Raw genomic sequence first — 19,361 nt, 5'->3', positions numbered from 1 at the left:
ACAGAATTCACAAACAAGCAGGAAAATTCATATATTATTCCACACCAATAAAATATTAATAAAATAACAGATCATTAAAAAGGCCAGAGATGACTTGGGCAATCCAGTAAATAATAAGAACAAATGATTATGAAGAAAATTGAGAAATAATAAACCAATAATGTAGCAACGAACAAAAAGTATTTTATCCTTTCTCAAGCATAATGCCTAGGCTGTATACTGGCCATTGCATTCTCATATAATGTTCATTCAGTCAAGTTAATTTATCAAACAATTAACCATGGCGTTGAGACAAAATGGAATTGAGTGGAATTACCAAAACGTTAAATATATAGCTATATAGGCCCATAGTTTCTATAAAGATAAATATGCTATAATCATTTTTCCAAGTAAACAAAATAAAACTTAGGCCTAGAGGAGTCTGTTTTACAAGAAAATACTATTTCAGTCTTCCAACCTCAAAATTTCACATTTATGTCATTAACGTTTCTGAATATTTGCAATTATGCAATATGCAATTTCTGAATATTTTTCCGAAAATTGTTTGTAGGCCTACCTCAAATTATTTACTGTATTTGTTTTATGTATCTGTATGTTTTATGTATGTATCAATGTACGCATTTCTTTGTAGACTAATCATTTATGAAAAAAACTGCCCTGTACAGTTTTATTTATTTATCTATTTAGTTGTAAAAAGATTATTAGAATATGTTTTACAGGAAAGCACTAGGCCTATTTCAGTCTACTCTAAAATTTCACATTTAATTCAACGTAGGACTATATGTGTAATTATTTATGAAATTGAATAGCAGTAAATTATTTTCGGTGGCAATAAACAATGAATTGGTGTGAAACAACATGCAATAAGCTATGTGCAATGCAAGGTAAATATCTTATTTATCCAGCCATGTTATTAGATTGCGTTCATGTGTAGAAATTGGCAAAAATGTCCAAACAGCGTCTGATTTAATTGGTGCATCCTCACATTTGGCTTAAATAGATTACCCCGGCCCAGGAGAGGGGGGAGAGGCGAGATGAAGAGAGTCTCTGAGCCTTTACAGTGAATCCCATGTGATTGACAGGGCGGCTATATCCGTGCAATATCATCCCGCTCACGTTCTCATTGGCCTCTCCGTGGCCCTCCGCGGCTCCATCTGACGCGCGAATTAACCCCCGCAGCGGCTGGAGAAGGGCGACAGGTTCCCTAATCAGCGGCTGATTGCGGCGCGGCGCTCGGGGAGAGAGCTGCGGTGATTGGGGGTATGGAGGCTTTGATTGTTTTCAGTCAGCCTGACAGCTGAGGAATACTGCCTCTAATCAGCGTAGTCAAGATACTGGCATGAGTGGCAAATGAACAGTCAAGACACAAGCAGGCGAGCGCACACAGCCTCGTTAGATGTTGCGCTTGGTTAGGCTACTGTAAACACGCGAAATAGAGCGTGCATGGAGCATCAATCTTACTTCTGTCTGTGCTGTGTGTGTGTTACAATTACAATTTGAGATTATTTTAGAGAAACTTGTATTTAAGCAATTGTAACCATTGGCCAGTTTTGATTTGCACAGTGTTCACAACTGTTCGCACATCTTCCATGAATGTTTCGGCATTAACTCGTTTTTTTACCTGTGTGTGTGTGAGAGAGAAAGAGAGATTGCTTAAACAGAAAGTGTGATTTTCGCCTGATATATTTAAAAAAGAGCAATAAACAAAATTCCAAACAAAATAAATTGCAAGAATAAATAAATATTTTTTTTCCGAAAATGTATTTAGTTACATAAAACTGAAACACAATGCAAAATTCAGGAAAATAAAATCAGTTCCTTCATATTCCTTCCTTCAAAATGCATTCATATTATACAGTGCACTATTCGTTAATTGTAGTTAGTTAATTTATCTAATGTACTAAATATTGTTAAACAAATGAGACCTTATGTAAAGTGCTACCAGAAGCAGGAAGAGGATGGAAATGTGACATGAATTGAAATGTTCAATCAGGAAGACCCAGTTTCCCTTATTGAGCGCATCAGTCACTGATGCAGAGATAAAAAAATAAATAAAAAATCACTCCATCCAGGAAAACCAAGTTTAATACATCAAAGTAGAGAATAAAGTATTTTTTTTTTCTCCTTATCAACATGATGGTGCTACTGTTGTAAGAATTTCAGGCATGTCAGACACCTAAACCCCATAGGAGGAAGATAAACAAAACATCAACAGTCATGGATTATATAAACTTGTCATCACTTGAGGAGTTCCAGAGAATCATCTTAAGTTTCTCAGTCAGTGCATGGGGTTTCTTCCTGGATAGTCAAAAAAGAACATAGCCCATTTATTTGTGAAATCATTTTTTGATGCATAAAATAATTTTTGAAAGCACAGATGTTGAAAGATAAATAAAATATAAAGATTTGGATGCAAGTGCACTGGGAAAATAGAAAACGCACTGGCGTTTATATACCCCATGTATCCACAATTTAGAAAGCAAAAAATAAGAAAATGCAAAGTTTTGTGACTAAATCAAAGTGTCTTTGCTTGAGTTGTTGGTGGTGTTTACAAAATGCTAAAGGAGGTGCCAGAATGATGACAGAACAGAAAGCATCAAATAAAACTCATAAAAGTGGGGTTGATGTAAAAACATTTGTATTGCTTAAAAATCCGGGACTCTTGAGGTCCTCCTGAACTCCAGACAGTTGTTCTTAATCTGTATGATGAGCTTTTGGGAGCCACATTCTGTTTCCGCTGGTTTTCCTCATTCATCTCGGCTGAAGATCCAGAGATCACCGAGGATACGGATAAGGAATCTGCAGACACACTGAACTCATGGGGCAGATTTTCTATGGACAGGTGAAATGAGGAAAGAGTGCCTCTTGGGAAGGGATTCGAGTGGGACCAATTTATTATATTCTCGATTGCAGAGTCAATGGTAAATACACTATCTGGCTGGTCGAGACCAGCTCTTCGCCGATCCACTCATGAACATCTATGGAAGCGTCTGGTGTACTCCCGAATGCCTCTTTTGAAAGCCTCTCTGGTGTTGTGCTCACTTTTAAATAGGATTATGTAACATTTAGACATAAAGTGGCAGGTGAGAATCCTTCATCGGCCTTCTGGCTCTGGTGTGCTTTGGATTCACCTTCCTGGAATGGGAACTTCCCAAGTGCTATAATGAAAAAAAGTGCATCAGCATGCTGATCTAAACTTATCAGTTGGGTGGTGTTCGGACCCATGTACAAATCTGCCATTCAGATGGTGGTGATGCTCTTCTCCGCATACGGGATTCTCACCTGCCACTTTATGTCTAAATGTTACATAATCCTATTTAAAAGTGAGCACAACACCAGAGAGGCTTCATGTTCTTGGCAAGTCAACTGGTGTAAGCGGCGTAGTTTCATAAACCTTGAATAAATACACACCTGTTTTGGTTTGAAAAAGTGTTTTCTGGACACTTCACACAAGCATAGCAACATGTGGGGGTTTTGTTTCTAAAACCAAGGAGACAACATGCAGAGCATCACAAAATCACATGACTCAGAGAAGAAACAACAACAAAAAACATAATAAAAATACAAGTTTAAAAAAATTGAAATTGAAAAATATTTTTTAGACAAGTACCATATAAATTTTAATCTATATTTTATGTACATAATATTTCCTAAATGTATTGGCCCTAAAGGGATAATTCACCCAAAAATAAAAATTGTCATCTTTTACTCACCCTCATGTCATTCCAAACCTGTATGACTTCCTTTCTTCTGTTTTTTTTTTTTTTTTTTATTCAATGTAATGAAAGTCAATTAGAAACTTGATACTGTTTTGGACTTTTCATTATATGGACAAAAACATTCCTCAAAATATCTCTCTTTTTGAGTTTCGCAGAAGAAAGGGCGTTATTCAGGTTTAGACAGAAAGTTTATTTTTGGGTGAACTACCCCTTTAATAAACCAGATTTCACATTTTCTTTCGTCACAACACTTAATTTTTTAGTATGCGGCGTCAGACACTCACAGTGATATTTTCCTCCCGATTTCTGTATTTGTCATTCAGGAAAAACTTGTTATTCTTGATCATGTAGCGTGCCACAGTCTTTGGTACTTTCTGCATTATTTCCATGCGCCACTTCCCAAATGTTGATATCATAGCCGGCCTCTAAATCTCCAGACTTGCTGAATGAATATCTCATTATCCATACGAAACGAGTCTTGCCAAGGCATCATTTAGCTGGAAAAGATGACAATATACTTCAGCCGCTGAATATTTATTATTTGGTTTAACATAGAATAACAGCAAATGACTTGCTTACCTCAGAGCATTGGATATCGAAGCCTCCATGGCAGGTTTTTCGAGAACAGATGTCTTTAACAGCGTTAGCGATGGACCTCATAGCCAGCCCTATGCTAAACACTGAACCAGGGTATAGCTTTCTTCAGGGTTTCTCCTATTCTTTGGCGGTTCTGCTTTTGCTTAACCCTCCTCTGAGGAAGAGCTGCAGCATGGTGTTGTTTGGATGTGAATCAGGGTTTAGATCTAGTAGATTATCTAAGTTGTCCCCTGAAACAAGGGTTATTCCAAGAATTATTCCATTTCATTCAGGGGTCAGTTGTTTAGCACTTCGACTGATGTAGCCCAACTATCACCGGCAATCCAGAAATATCCAGATGCGTTGGCAGTGAGTTTCTTAAACAAGACATGTGGTGAGGTTTGGAAAATGACACAATGTCTAGAATTTTTGAGGGGCTCTCGATTTGTTTGATAGCTTCATTGAGTTTGTAATCTAAGATTTCATTGTTGAGAAAGTCAGGAAGTCAGGAACATAGTGATCTTGAAGCTTTGGTGAACTGTAACGAGTCCTCTAAACATGATGTCCCCTAACTGTTACTGTAAAATGGGGCCACAGTCACGACCCCCCCCCCAAACTTCCCAAGACGACAAAAACCCTGAACCAAATCTTACAGTTATGCATCTTCATTTTGTCTGTTCTGTTCTATATGTTTCTGTTTAAATTCTCTACCTCTTCACCCAGAGTCCTCGGCTCTCTCTCTCCTCACCGGTCCTCTCTGCCGCCTGGGCTGAGCTTGAAGATGTTGCTCAAATAGTCTGTTTATGCTTCTTCCTCTGGTGCTCTAAAAACAGATGCCTTGTCTCCTTCCTGCTCACACCTCTTAGACTTTAAAAGAGGCCCGATCAAGAGGAAAACTGACATAAGGAAACACCACATTAAGGAAGATTTGCATAAGATAACACCAACAATGCACAAGTCAATCCAAGTATGCCAAAACCTCTCAGAAAGAAAACATTGCATAACTCATTTTTGCATAATCTAATAATTGTGCATAGGTTATGCATGCAATAATCTACTGTGTAAGTTGTTTGGTGCCTACCTGTACAGCTCTACTGTTTACTGGTTATGCTGTAGTATTAACTTTTTTTTTTAAACTAAACTGATTTGATGTTTTTTTAAAAACTCCATGCACACAATGACTCCATGACCTCAAACAGTAATCACATCAATTGTCCATCAGCGTTGAGCTGCTGAGTCACTCCAACCAAAGACACAATGTCACAAAACCAGACATACAGACACAGAACAAAACCAGTCAAAACAAACACAGCTTCTGTTTAAACCCTGCTATTTGCATTTCATTTCATCCGAGTGCATATTTAATGTTAGAACAGGTCAGTAAGGATTGCTAAACGGCCCTATTTTACACAAAAACTATTTTGTACAACTATAAAGAGGCACATCAGTGTTGCATACAAGTTGAATAATCATTATCATAATTATGCGCTGCTATGATCTGAGTGCACTGCATTTAGGAGAAACACAAGTGATTTAATTAATGTGATTTAATGTTATGTAGGCCTATTGTACCGCTAGGAAAGTCAAGGTCAATGTATACCTAAAAATCGTTTTGTATAAAAGCATCTGCCACACGACGCTGTTACTGTTCCTCACCACTAGAGGGCGCCACTGCATTTGTATTTTTCAGCCCCCATCGTATAAAAGTATGAAAAGAGCTCGTTGTTTATAATATCTCGATAGATTATTTAGCTGGAAGTCTTCTCATGTCATGCATGTTTGGTATTTTTGCTATTTAATAATTCTTATTATCATTACCCTGTTGAAAAAACCTAGCATATGCTGGTTAGGTATGTTTTAAAGCATGGCTGCTGGTTTGAGCTGGTTTAAGCTGGTCCTTAGCTGGTCATGAGGTGGTTTAAAATGGTCATAAGCAACCAGCTCCTGCTCAGGACCAGCACATGACCAGTTTAAACCAGCTCATGACTAGCACATGATCAGCATATGACCAGCTCAAACCAGCAGCCATGCTTTAAAACATACCTAACCAGCATATGCTGTTTTTTCAATAGGGTAGGCCTACCAGTCTGTGTAAACTATAGCTACAGTATCAATTTATCGCTATTATCGCAACAAAAATCAATGTATTCACAGTTTCTTACTTGCATTAAGTCTGAAACTATAGGAGCCATCTCATTCAGCGTTATCTTTCAATATGTGTATTTCAGTCAGTGTTTTTAATGTTTATAACGCGTGACATTTTGACAGTTGCTCCTTCCAGAAACCTCCCCTCCCCTTGTGAATAACCTTGCCAGATTACCATATAATTATCATATCATTACCATCTAATTATCATACTGGAGCCAATGGAATTGGGTTTAAATTCTTTACGTTTGTTATTTCATTCTACACTATTGAATTTTCTTGTTTGTGTGAACCGTTATTAGGCTGTTTTGTATATTTATATTTAAAAAAAGCATGGATTTATAATGGATGTCTCTGGCCTGTTTGATGCCGCTGGTTACTGAATGAAGTAGTTTAATAATAAACTACTCTGTGTGTCGTGTAAGGGCCATCCAAGTGTATTAAACACCTGCAGGTGGTCTGATATCTCTCCAGTATTATAATTACTTCTCGGCGTCCACAGAAATCACCCGAAATCCCACTGTGACTGACCTAATCTGCAACTCTTTCCACAGAGGCCTGGATAAAGTGCATCTGCCTGTCTGTATTCAGCAAACATACCATCCCGTATCTTCCTCTCAAAGTGACCTGGGCTTCATCTCATATACATTAGATCATCCAAAGGGGTTCATTTTTCTCCATGCCTCTCTGTTCTCCATTACAATATTAAAGAGAGTCTTACTTAAGCTTCTACTTAAGGGTGGCCGTGAACTGAAATTTTCCCCAAAGTGCTCCAATCCATCACGAGGACAACACTGGGCCGAGCGTCCATGCATCATTTTAGAGAGGATGAGGGAGGGCTGTGGGTGTAACGGAGAGAGCGAGGCAGCACCGGTGGGTTTTTCTTGCCAGTAGGGGGGTAGCGGAGCTGTGAGCTTTAGAATATCATAATCTAAAGGATGGGTTTAATTTGCTCAAGTTCAAGTTCAAGTTTATTTGTATAGCGCTTTTTATGATACAAATCGTTGCAAAGCAGCTCTACAGGAAATTAAGTTTCCACAATATATATATATATATATATTGCAGAACCTTAATATATTTAACTTATGGCAAAATTTGGTAATTCTGTATGTTGTCTGAGCATTGGCATCCTCTGAGGTCCTCTGAGGGGTTGGCATCATCTTTTCTCAGGTGTTCGGTCATCTCAGATCATTTAAGGGTTGGATCCAGACTGAAGCTTCTGTAATTCCTAGTTACCACGGGATGTTAATCAGAAACAGAGAAACAAATAGAGACATAATTAGTGTAGCTGCTGTTCCATCTAAGCACAAATGATTTGTTCAACCCGAGCTAAAGAATAATAATAATGTACATTTGATCAGATATAACTGCAGTGCAAGATTATAAAATGCATTATGTGAATGCTTGGCTAAAGAGATGTGTCTTTAATCTAGATTTAAACAGAGAGAGTGTGTCTGAACCCTAAAGGTTATCAGGAAGGCTATTCCAGAGTTTGGGAGCCAAATGTGAAAAAGCTCTACCTCCTTTAGTGCACTTTGCCATCCTAGGTACTACCAAAAGTCCAGAGTTTTGTGACCTTAGGGAGCGGGTTGGATTGTAGCGTGGTAGAAGACAAGTTAGGTACGCAGGAGCTAAACCATTTAGGGCCTTATAGGCAAGTAATAATATTTTGTAAATGATACGGAACTTAATAGGTAGCCAGTGCAGAGACTGTACAATTGGGGTAATATGATCATATTTTCTTGACCTGGTAAGAACTCTATCCGCTGCATTTTGGACTATCTGTAGCTTGTTTATTGAAGATGCAGGGCAACCAGCTAGCAGTGCATTACAATAGTCCAGTCTAGAGGTCATGAATGCATGAACTAGCTTTTCTGCATTAGAAACAGGTAGCATGCTTCGAAGCTTGGCAATGTTTCGAAGATGGAAGAATGCTGTTTTTGTAACATGGGAAATATGATTTTCAAAGGACAAGTTGTTGTCTAATGTAACACCCAGATTTTTGACTTTAGAGGACGTAACAGTGCATCCGTCTAGTTGTAAATTGTAATCCAAGAGATTTTGTGTACTGTTTTTTGGTCCAATAAGTAATATCTCTGTCTTCTCATTTTTTGCAAGAAGGAGCACAATTGAGCAGACACAACTTTTTCTCAAATTTTAGACATAAACGGAAGATTTGAAAAGGGTCTGTAATTTGTCAGTTCATAAGAATCTAGTTGTGGTTTCTTAATAAGAGGCTTAATAACCGCCAGCTTGAATGGTTTTGGGAAGTGACCTAAAGATAACGATGAGTTAATAATATTGAGAAGCGGTTCTTCTGCTACAGGTATCAACTCTTTCAGTAGTTTAGTGGGTACAGGATCTAATAAACATGTTGTTGGTTTAGATGCACTGATAAGTTTATTTAGCTCTTCCTGTCCTATAGTTGTAAAGCACTGCAGTTTTTCTTTGGGTGCGATGAATGAAGCTGAAATACTAAACGCAGTAGAATATACATTTGTTATTGTATTTCTGATGTTATCTATTTTATCAGTAAAGAAATTCATAAAAAGTCATTACTATTAAACCGTGAGGGAATATTTAGATCAGGTGGCGTCTGTTTATTTGTTAATCTAGCCACTGTGCTAAATAAGAACCTTGGATTGTTTTGGTTATTATCTATGAGTTTGCGGATATGCTCTGCCCTGGCAGCTTTTAGAGCCTGTCTATAGCTGGAAATACTGTTTTTCCACGCAATTCTAAAAACTTCCAAGTTAGTTTTTCTCCACTTGCGCTCAAGATTACGAGTTTCTTTCTTGAGAGAATGGGTATAACTGTTGTACCATGGCGCAGTACGTTTTTCTCTAACCTTTTTCAATTTGAGGGGGGCAACAGCTTCTAATGTATTAGAGAAGATAGTGCCCATGTTGCTAGTCATTTCGTCTAGTTCATGTGTATTTATGGGTACACAGAGCAGTTGAGATAAATCAGGCAGCTTATTTGTGAATCTGTCTTTGGTGGCTGGAACAATAGTTCTGCCCGGATGATAACGCGGAGCCATATAATTAATATCAGTAATACGCAGCATGCACGATACAAGGAAATGATCAGTAACATCATCACTTTGAGGTACGATATCTATATCGGTAAGATCAATTCCATGCGATATAATTAAATCTAGCATATGATTGAAACGATGAGTGGGCCCGGTGACGTTTTGCTTGACTCCAAAAGAGTTTATTAGGTCAGTAAACGCAAGTCCTAACGCATCATTTGTATTATCAACGTGAATGTTAAAATCTCCGACAATTAGCACTTTATCAACATTAACTAATATATCTGAGAGGAAATCTGCTAATTCTTTTAGGAAATCTGTATATGGCCCTGGCGGTCTATACACAGTATAGAGCAAGAGATAGGAGAGATTTCTTTTGCATATCTAACAGTGTAACATTAAGCAGAAGTATTTTGAATGCGTTAAACCTCCTGTATCCTGTGTTTCTGAGTAGCATTGAGAATATCACTATATATTGTTGCAACACCGCTGCCACGACCAGTCTGACGGGGCTCATGTTTATAACAGTAGCTTGGTGGAGTAGACTCATTTAGACCAAAATATTCATTTGGTTTCAGCCAGGTTTCAGTCAGGCAGAGTACATCAAAATTATTATCTGTGATCATTTCATTTACTATAACTGCTTTGGGTGTGAGTGATCTAATGTTTAGGAGCCCAAGCTTTAAAAATTGTTTTTGTTCATTTATTTTGCGTTTTTCTGGTTTAATCACGATCAGATTTTTTCTAGATCCTGCATTAAATTTATATTTTGACCTCGCTATTCGGGGAACAGACACAGTCTGTATAGATTGGACAATGCAAGTACTTCTATCATTTAAGTGGGTAGAAAAAAAGTCATCATAGCAGTTATTTGAGAATTGGCTTACTAGTCAGATGGAGCATAGCGTCTTGGAGATGTTGTCTGACAGGAGTTCCGCTCCGACTCTGCTGGGGTGCAGGCCATCAGCATGGAAAAGCCTAGGACGCTCCCAGAAAATATTCCAATTATTAACAAAGAGCAGTTTCTGTTCTTTACACCATGACAATAACCATTAGTTTAAAGCAAACAGTCTACTGAACCATTTGTGTCCTCGTAGATATTGTGGGAAGCGGTCCTGACACGATGATCGTCGTCGCGGGCGATGTGCTGTGTACCGTCTCGATCAGGCTCCTGAAGTCCCTCTTCAGTGTCTCTGTCTGCCGCAGCTTGGTGTCGTTAACCTCCACGTGCAGCACGACAGCACCGATGCTCTCGTCGCCCTTCAGGATCACAGGTATCTGCACAGAAACATCGAGAACACGAGCACTGAGGAAACAGTGAGTGTGCACTTTACCTTCAGCTAACGTAGCACGGACGTGCCAGACGATGGAGTCTCCGTCGATCACAGCATCGTGTTCCGGGTAGAGATCTCGAAGACCGGAGGCGGCGGAGGGGGAGAGGTCGTCGCCCGGGGGCCTAGCTCGCGTCTTCCACTGCTGGTGCACCCAGGGTCCGTGGCGTCCCGGCGCCGGAGTGAAGGACATCTGGGAAGATCGCATCCTGGGTGCACAGGGCCTGTGCAGAGAAACACACGAAGTAGAGGTGGTGGGAGTGTTAGCAGCGTGCTGTATACTTACCCCGGACTTGTGAGCGTCAGCCCGGGATGTTTCCAACGCGGCTCTCCGCTCTCTCAGCTGGGCCTGCTTCTCCACGGCCTCCAGCTCCAGCTGCACCGAATGCAGCTCGAATGTGTCCTCACCTGCACTCAAAGGTAGACACAAATCTTGCCATTTGTGTGTGAATAGAGTATTAGCAATGTAAGCGGGATTAGCGGCAGCCACGCTGGCGATGCTAACGGGCTATAAGCTAATAGCAGACTCGAATGATGCTTCAGATTGTGTGGACTTTTGAAGAGAGGCATGTTATTACATTTCTAGGTAATCTGAGTTTTAAATATATGAAAAATTGATTCTGTGGAGATTTATGTAATGCTAGAATACCACAGAGACTCCTTGTGAAAAAGAAGTGGACTTATTGACATTACACTTGTAGTGTACTTCAAATCTTAAAAGTGTGTTTTTAAAAAACAGTAATTGCAGATAATATAATATTAATAAAATAAAAGGCCACTTAAGTGTGTTAATAGAAAGTATCTTTTCATGTTTCTTAACATATTTAAAAATTATTTTAAAATGCGCAATTTGTATTAAAAGTTAAATTTAAATCGCGCTTTAATAATGTTTTGTAATGCTTTAAATAAGTACAATTATGTGTTGTCTAGATACTAAAGCAAATGTATACATTATTAATTATATATTATTATAATTATAACTGTAGTGTGTTATTTCAAATATATATATATACACATAATTAAAAAAATAATCATTTTAAATAATTAAATTAAAATTTATATGCATGACATAGCCTACTGTTACGGGGTTGACGAGACGTGAGACGTGCGGATCCATTCGCAAGGCTTTATTATAAAACATGGTCAAGACAGGCAGGGTCAATAAACAGCAGACAGGTATGGCAGAGGCAAGACACAAGAGCAATCCTAGAGCAAGCGTGGGTCGACGATCGGCGTACAAAATCCAGACAGGGCAAGGCAGAGAGAATAATCCAAGAACTCGGGCAGGAATCAAAACACAGGAAAACTGGCTAGAAAACAGGGAAACGCTTGGTAAGGTAGCAGGCTAACAATACTCGGCGGTGAGCAAGAGCAAGTCCCAGGCTTAAGTAGTGAGTGGTGGTGATTGTGAAGTGGTGATCAGGTGTGGGTGATATAATTGAGAACAGCTGTGCGTGATTAGGGAGTGCAATGGATGGTGGGAAATGGAGTCCAATGTGCTTGTGAGTGAAAATAGTCACTGTGGTGAATGGGTGACCTCTAGTGGTGGTTGACCGGGAGAGCATGGACCAGATTCGTGACACCTACAAGTTTCAAAAGAAACAAGTTTATATAGTTTACTATAAATGCCTGTTAGTATATTCGGCAGAACAATTAACCATACTTCATATGTAATTATGAAATTCCATACGAAACTAAAATACAGTATATATATATATATATATATATATATATATATATGTATAAAATTGAATTAGAACATTACATACACATCACACTTCATATTTTTTTAAAGTATATTATTTTCTTTTTAAAAGTATGCTCTTCTTTTTCACAAGGGGCCACCTAGAAAGCTACCAGAATTACTTAGCAAACTGCTAACAATCACCCTGAACCCTTTAGCATCACGCCATCTGCTTTTGTACAGGCTAGCACCACTCACATTTTCTTCTTGTAGTTTAGGGAAAAAAGAGACATCAGACGTCACCACTGTGAATTAAGACTTCTACGCCAATATGACTGACAGGTGTCATAATAACAGTCAACGGGCCTTGGCAATTTCTCACTCTCTGTTGGCAAAACATTAGCATTAGCGTAAGAGAGAGAAAGACGTGCGAGATCAGGTCGCCGCGGTACAGATGTTTTAATTGCATTTGTGTCAGTGTGAAACACGATTAGCGTTTCTGCTCATTAACGAGCTGATGGGCCCCTCGTTCCGACACCTCGCTAATGCGCTAACACACTAACACCTCACACATCACATTCGGATGCAAAGACTGAAACAGAATCTAATCAACAAGGAGAGCTACACATACACTTAACCGCTCTGCAGCAATTAGATGATCATTTGCTCAAGTCTTTGTGTATGTGCGAGTGTAATTACATAATGGATGGTTGAATAAAGCTGAATTTCATATGGTGAAGTTCTTTGGCCCTGCTGAGGTGAGACCGACAGAATGACGCCTCGCGTGTTTGGGTTACAGCCATGCTGTATATGAATTTGAATGTGATGCTATTGCTGTACTGAACGTGACCTTGTGAACGTTCAGCCTGTTTATTTCCAGCTGTTCAGATGTAGATGATGGCAGCTGTTATGTTTCCAACTGATCAGTTATTCAGCAAGACACAAAGTAAAGGTGTCAACGTGGAATGTTCACGGAACATTCAGGCAAGGTTTTCTTACAGTTGCAAATGAACATTCTAATAACATTAATAGAATGTTCATTCAAAATTATACGGTCTTCAATAGCATTCCTAAAATGTTACGTTTATAGAAAGAACTTTTGCAAAATGATAAAAAGAAACATTCCCTTAACGTTTTCTCTAATGTTCCCATAAACTGAATGTTTTGAGTGTTCTTGGAACTCTCAGGAATAATGTTTTTGTAATTCAATGGGAAGATTAGAAAAACATTCCTAGAACATATTTGAGTTAGCTGGGATGCAAAGCGGGCGCATTAACAAGGACACTAAAGGCCGCTCCGCTCATACCAGCTGGCCTCTAACATTAACCGCCTGATGGTTTTTTTCACTATTATCATTTTTAAAATATTAGAATAACGTGAATTTGACTGCTTTTGAATCCAATTTCTTCTGACATGCTGTTTCTTGGGAACAATATTCACTGTAGAAAATGTTTTATGTTTTTGGTGACATGTGGCTGACATTTAGTGCAGAGAGTATGGCAATTGAGATTCAGGGAATTATGGTTTTCAAACAGTTTCCCAAACAGTCCCCCATCTGCCACTGGTTGCTATAGTTTAGGTTAAAACATAATGTTTTGATAAATCCGCTATCAAATTTACAGTACTTTAAATAATTTTAAAATTAAAAAAATAATAATAATGTGTTTTCTTTTTCTTAATTCTAAACATTTCATTTAAAACTATCAAAACAGAACATAATATTAAATATCAATAAATACATTAAAATAAAATATATATTTAAAAATGAAAGCCACCATATTACACTTTTAATATATTTAATTATATTTAATATGTTTAAAAATGTGAATGGATTGTCACCATGAATCTGAAATTTACAATTCTCATCATTTCTCATTTGAGAAGCTGTTATATGAGTCACAACAGAGAGCAATGATGCCGTATTTTTGTAGGCCATCCCGGAAGTTAGTATCACCCTGGTTTCCAATAGGATTTTTCCATTGGCTTTAGGCCATTGCAGAACATAAGCTCTTGTATATGAATCTTAAACGTTTTCTGCATCATGATAATGTTTGTGAATTTTGAAGCCTAAATAAAAGGCTAAATGTAGGCTCTAAACAAACTACACCATGGTCACATGACTTCCGAAACTTCCGAAAGTTAGGCCTACTTCAGTCTTTATTAATTAAAAAAAGCAGCCACCTTTTTCAAAACAAGTAGAAGCTATAAAAATACACAAGGGGTGATACTGATGTATTTTATGTCATAGAATAAAACATGAAAATATTTTGAGCTCATGTTAACCACAACCCTTATTTCAGGCATTTAAGCAACACCTCATTAAAAAAAAAAAAAACAGGAAGATGGAACTGGAAGTCATTAATGGGCATGTTGGGTAGAAATATCTTGTCATGGTGCATACTGTTTTTCATTTTGTTTTGTTATGGTGCATACTGCAATGTTTTAAAGTGTGTCCCAAAACTAATACATGACAAAAAGTATATGTAAATAGTTTTAAATGCACCATGCCCATCATATTATTATACCACACCCTGATATATTCCGCTGAAAATTATGAATGGCATTTTGCCGAATCTGTCTTTTGTTTGGCTCGCTATTGTATCGCTTGCACCAGATTATTCACTTTCTGTGTGTCAAGCACGGCAAGAAATAATACAAAGGAGCTCACAATAAGTAGATTTGCTTTGGTCTCCGGTCGCCATATGTGTGTGTGGAGGCTGCAGCGATGTGATACGGGTTGAACACACACTCTGAAGTGGACAGATATGAAGAATGACATTTAAAACACTGCACTGTTTGTCAGTTTCTCAGACTGAACACCCCTCAGCCTGTCAATCACCCACGTGTCAAACCTGTGAGGACGAGGCAGGTATGTTTATACTGGCAGACGAGACTAAACAAAAAGACGCAAACAAGAAACAGAGAGGAGATGAAGGGGTGAGAGGCATAAAACGGGGAGAAAGTGTATCATAGAGACGCCGAGGAATCAAGAGAAACCTTAGCAGCCCTTTCCTCCTCCTCCTCTCTCTCTCGCGCTGTCTGTCTCTCACCTGCGTATCAGTCGTCTGCGCCGTGTTTGATTGACAGCTTGGCAGAGATCAGTGTCTAGCTGATGTGAGGGTGGCAGACCTGGAAACGCAGTGAGAGGGTTTATCAGCTGCACAGAGAGAGAGAGAGGTGGGGGAGGTAGAGGGGGGCACACACAGAAAGGAGTGTGAAAGAGCTACAGGGAAGGAGAAAACGATGAAGGGAGGAGAGAGAGGAGGAGGGGGGGGGGGGGGCTCTTTTACTGCCGGTCTAGAATGTGACCGGATTCTTAAACAGCTTTACAGAGAGTAAGAAACAGCAGCCAGCAATTCATCAAACACATACCTGCACACACATGGGTGAATGTAATGAAACCAAAATCATAAGCTATAAAAATAGGAAATGATATTGTTAATTAATTAACTTGTGTTAACTAACTAGGATGATTATTTATTGCATTGTGACAGTGTATTACTGACAATTAAGCATAGTATCCCTTCACATTCTCATTACTGTAATGAGCTTTTTTCTTTGCTAGTCCCATTATTCTCAACCATGATTGTCATTAGATTATCATACATTTAATACAGTATAATATGGTAAAAAAATAAAAAATGAATATAAAGATAATACATCAAAAACGTGGTACAAATAGTTGTGTTTTTGACAATATAATTATGAATATAAATGCTGTATAACAAATACTGCCATGTGTATTTTTTTCCATTACATTAATCTGGTGGAAAAACATAGAACACCTGCTGGGTTGTTTTCAACCAACAGTTGGGTTAAATGTTTAACCCAGCAGTAACCCAGTGGCGCTGGGTTCGTCTATATTTTACCCAGCGCTGAGTTGTATGAGTGTGAGAATAAAAAACGAAACAAAATTACTTATAATCTCTTCATTTTGAATTCAAAATGAGCTTTAATGTGCATATACATCTAATCACTATATAGATGGACATACTTGCATTTGTGTTTTATAGTGTGTTTAGCATGTTTGTAACATAGTACACGGGCACAAACATGCACACGCATCTGAATACATCCCTATGAGAAGAAACACACATACCTGTTTCACACTAATTTTAAGCTTGTCCTAGTGGAGGGTCCTTCCCTAACAATCACTGTGAGTCTGTTTTATAGACAATAAAAGCTTTAAACAGCAACACTATGTCTTTGCTTTAAATGGGTATGTCTTTCTTTTAAACGGCTGCTTTATAGCGTGAGTCGTAAAGGCTGTATAATTCAGCAGCATTTTACTGATGCTGCTCCTGGCACTCTGCCTGCCAGTCAACAAATGACGCTTGTGCCGCGGAGGGCGGAAGAGAGAGAGAGAGAGAGAGAGACCCAGATGCCCTGCAGCACTGAATCACTAGCTGTGCTTAAACTCTGTGCAGTGAGACAAATTCCATTACAGAGACACACAAACCTCGAGTCGGACTGACACACTGCCAGAATTTTGATAAGATTAGATCTCAGATGAAATTAGTGAAGAATCATTTCTGTGCTCTGAAAACACGATCTCATGAATATTTTGTGGAATTCTAATCATTTGATCATGAATATTCAATATTATATCTGTACATAAATAGATTATGATTGTTTTTTTAAGTGTACTGCATCTAAAACAAGCTTTAGATGCAGTTGATTTTACAGAATATGGTTTCAACTTGTCTGTTAGTTCATAAATTCAACAAAAATCTGTTTCAAAAGTGTGATAATCATTTCCCTTCTTGTCCATGCAGATCTTTCAGCTCGTATAATCATGAAAGGAAAGTACAACATATGCAAAATTTTACATAGGTTTATATGCTTAGAAAGGTCTGACAACTTTACAGCTTTAATATCTTTTTACATTTATACATTTATTATACATTTCAAAGCAAAGCAGCTTACATTGCATAACAAATATATTTTTTTTATTCTCTCCTGTTTGAGCTACGAGAACACCTCTAAATTAAAAAATAAATAAAATAAAAATAATAAATCAGAAGATTATTGGAGTATGTTTTACAGGAAAATATTTCAGTCTTTGAAAATTTATTTAATGTTTAATCCAAATTGATACTTGGCATTAATGTGTAATTATTTTGGTTTGTGAATTATTTACTAACAAAGTTTCATGGTTTATTTATTTTCGGTGCAATTTGCCCAATTTTGCCTTGAATCACCTCAAATAACTGTAAGTGCAAATGTTAATTATAAACTGAGAGATTAAAAAATTATTTTCTATGGTAATTCATCTGCATTTACAGATGCCATCAATTCAGCTTGTTTTTAACGGGCTGGGTACCCTTTCAAAAATAATTTAGGTATGAATATGAATACTTTGGGTACAAATATGTATCTTTAAGTTACTAAAATGGGTAAATAAGGTACAAATGTGTACATTTTGAAACGGTCCCACTCCAGTGACAGTTTTTGTACCTTTTTCTGTGAAAGTGAAAGATGTTTATATGTCAAAAAGCCTAAATAGCACCTCACATTTACATTATTGTACACATTTAAAGAAAGCACCCGCTTCAAGCCTCTTTCCCTTCTATTTCCCCCTCTCTCTCTCTCTCTCTCTCTGATTCTCCCTTCATCTATCCGCCATTCCTTCCATCAATCGCTTGTCTGTCACGCTGCAGGAGCACCCAATCTATCACGGGTTAGAGTTCGGGGGCACTGCGACTCTGAGCATTGGAGCGTTTCCTCCATCACACTTTCTCCCTCTCCTTTTCTCCTCCTCACAGCCTAACAGGCAGGAGGAGTGAGGGGAGCGGGAGGTTGATGGAAATTTTCAGTGAGTATTTAACGTTTAGCATTCCTGAAGAACGCCAGGGTTGTTTTGTGAGCTTTACGATAAAAAAAAGGTGCTCGCTGTCTTCCCAGGGGCAGCGGCAGACATTAAAACTCAAGCCAAGTCATTACCCGGCATGTGTGGAGAGTAGGGCATGGGGGGATTTACTTTGGGCAAGTGGTCTTCAATAAGTCCCGCTCTTGAGATCTGAGGTTTTATGTGGGGTAGCGGTGGTGGGGGGTCTATTCCTGGGGTATTTGTGATGTGTGTGTTTGTGTGTCGCTGAAATGAATGAGATATTGAGTCGCTCACCTCTCCTCTGCCCTCTGATTCCAAATTGAATTTGAGGGATCTTGTGGGTGGGACAGCCTCCTACCTCTCAAAGCCACATCAATTACTATTGGCCACCGTGCAATTGATTTCGAATCACATCGCATTCAGACAGGCGACATATATTATTCAGAAACATATCGTGTCTGTGACCTCACAGGAAATTCAAATACTGAGCATGTACAGTATTTTAGATTGCTCCTGTGGCAGTTTTGAGTGGAAATCAATCAGATTTTCCAGATACATCGATCGCAAACAGGTGAGAGGAGGCCAAAGGCCAGCAGAGGGTCGGGACCCAGGACGGTGACCTCTGATATAAAGCACAACCTCTGATTTACACCACGCCCTAGACAGGCGTATCGGTGACCTTAGCCATGACCGTAACCATGACAATCAGGCCACTGTTGCTGCGGGAGGATAATGAAAGAGACGCTGGATTGTGCATCAGTGCCCTATGTACACACACACACACCTGATGTGCAGAGTTATGGGTGAATAACTCTCTCTCTCTCTCTCTCTCTCTCTCTCTCTCTCGCTCTCATTACAGAGTGGATCATCCTCTGCAGCTCTGGTACTAAAGATGTGAAGCTCAATTGGCTTTATAGTTTAAAAAGATATAGAAATCAGGAACAGAATTAGTAAAAAAAATCAAATCAGAATCTGGATCAGAATCTGAATCTAAAGCAGAGTCTGAATACAAATCATAATTCAAATTTAGGATCAGGATTAA

The sequence above is a fragment of the Barbus barbus genome (assembly GCF_936440315.1).
Source record: "Barbus barbus genome assembly, chromosome: 39".
Classification (NCBI taxonomy): Eukaryota; Metazoa; Chordata; class Actinopteri; order Cypriniformes; family Cyprinidae; genus Barbus; species Barbus barbus.
Note: the sequence above shows the minus strand (reverse complement) of the source record.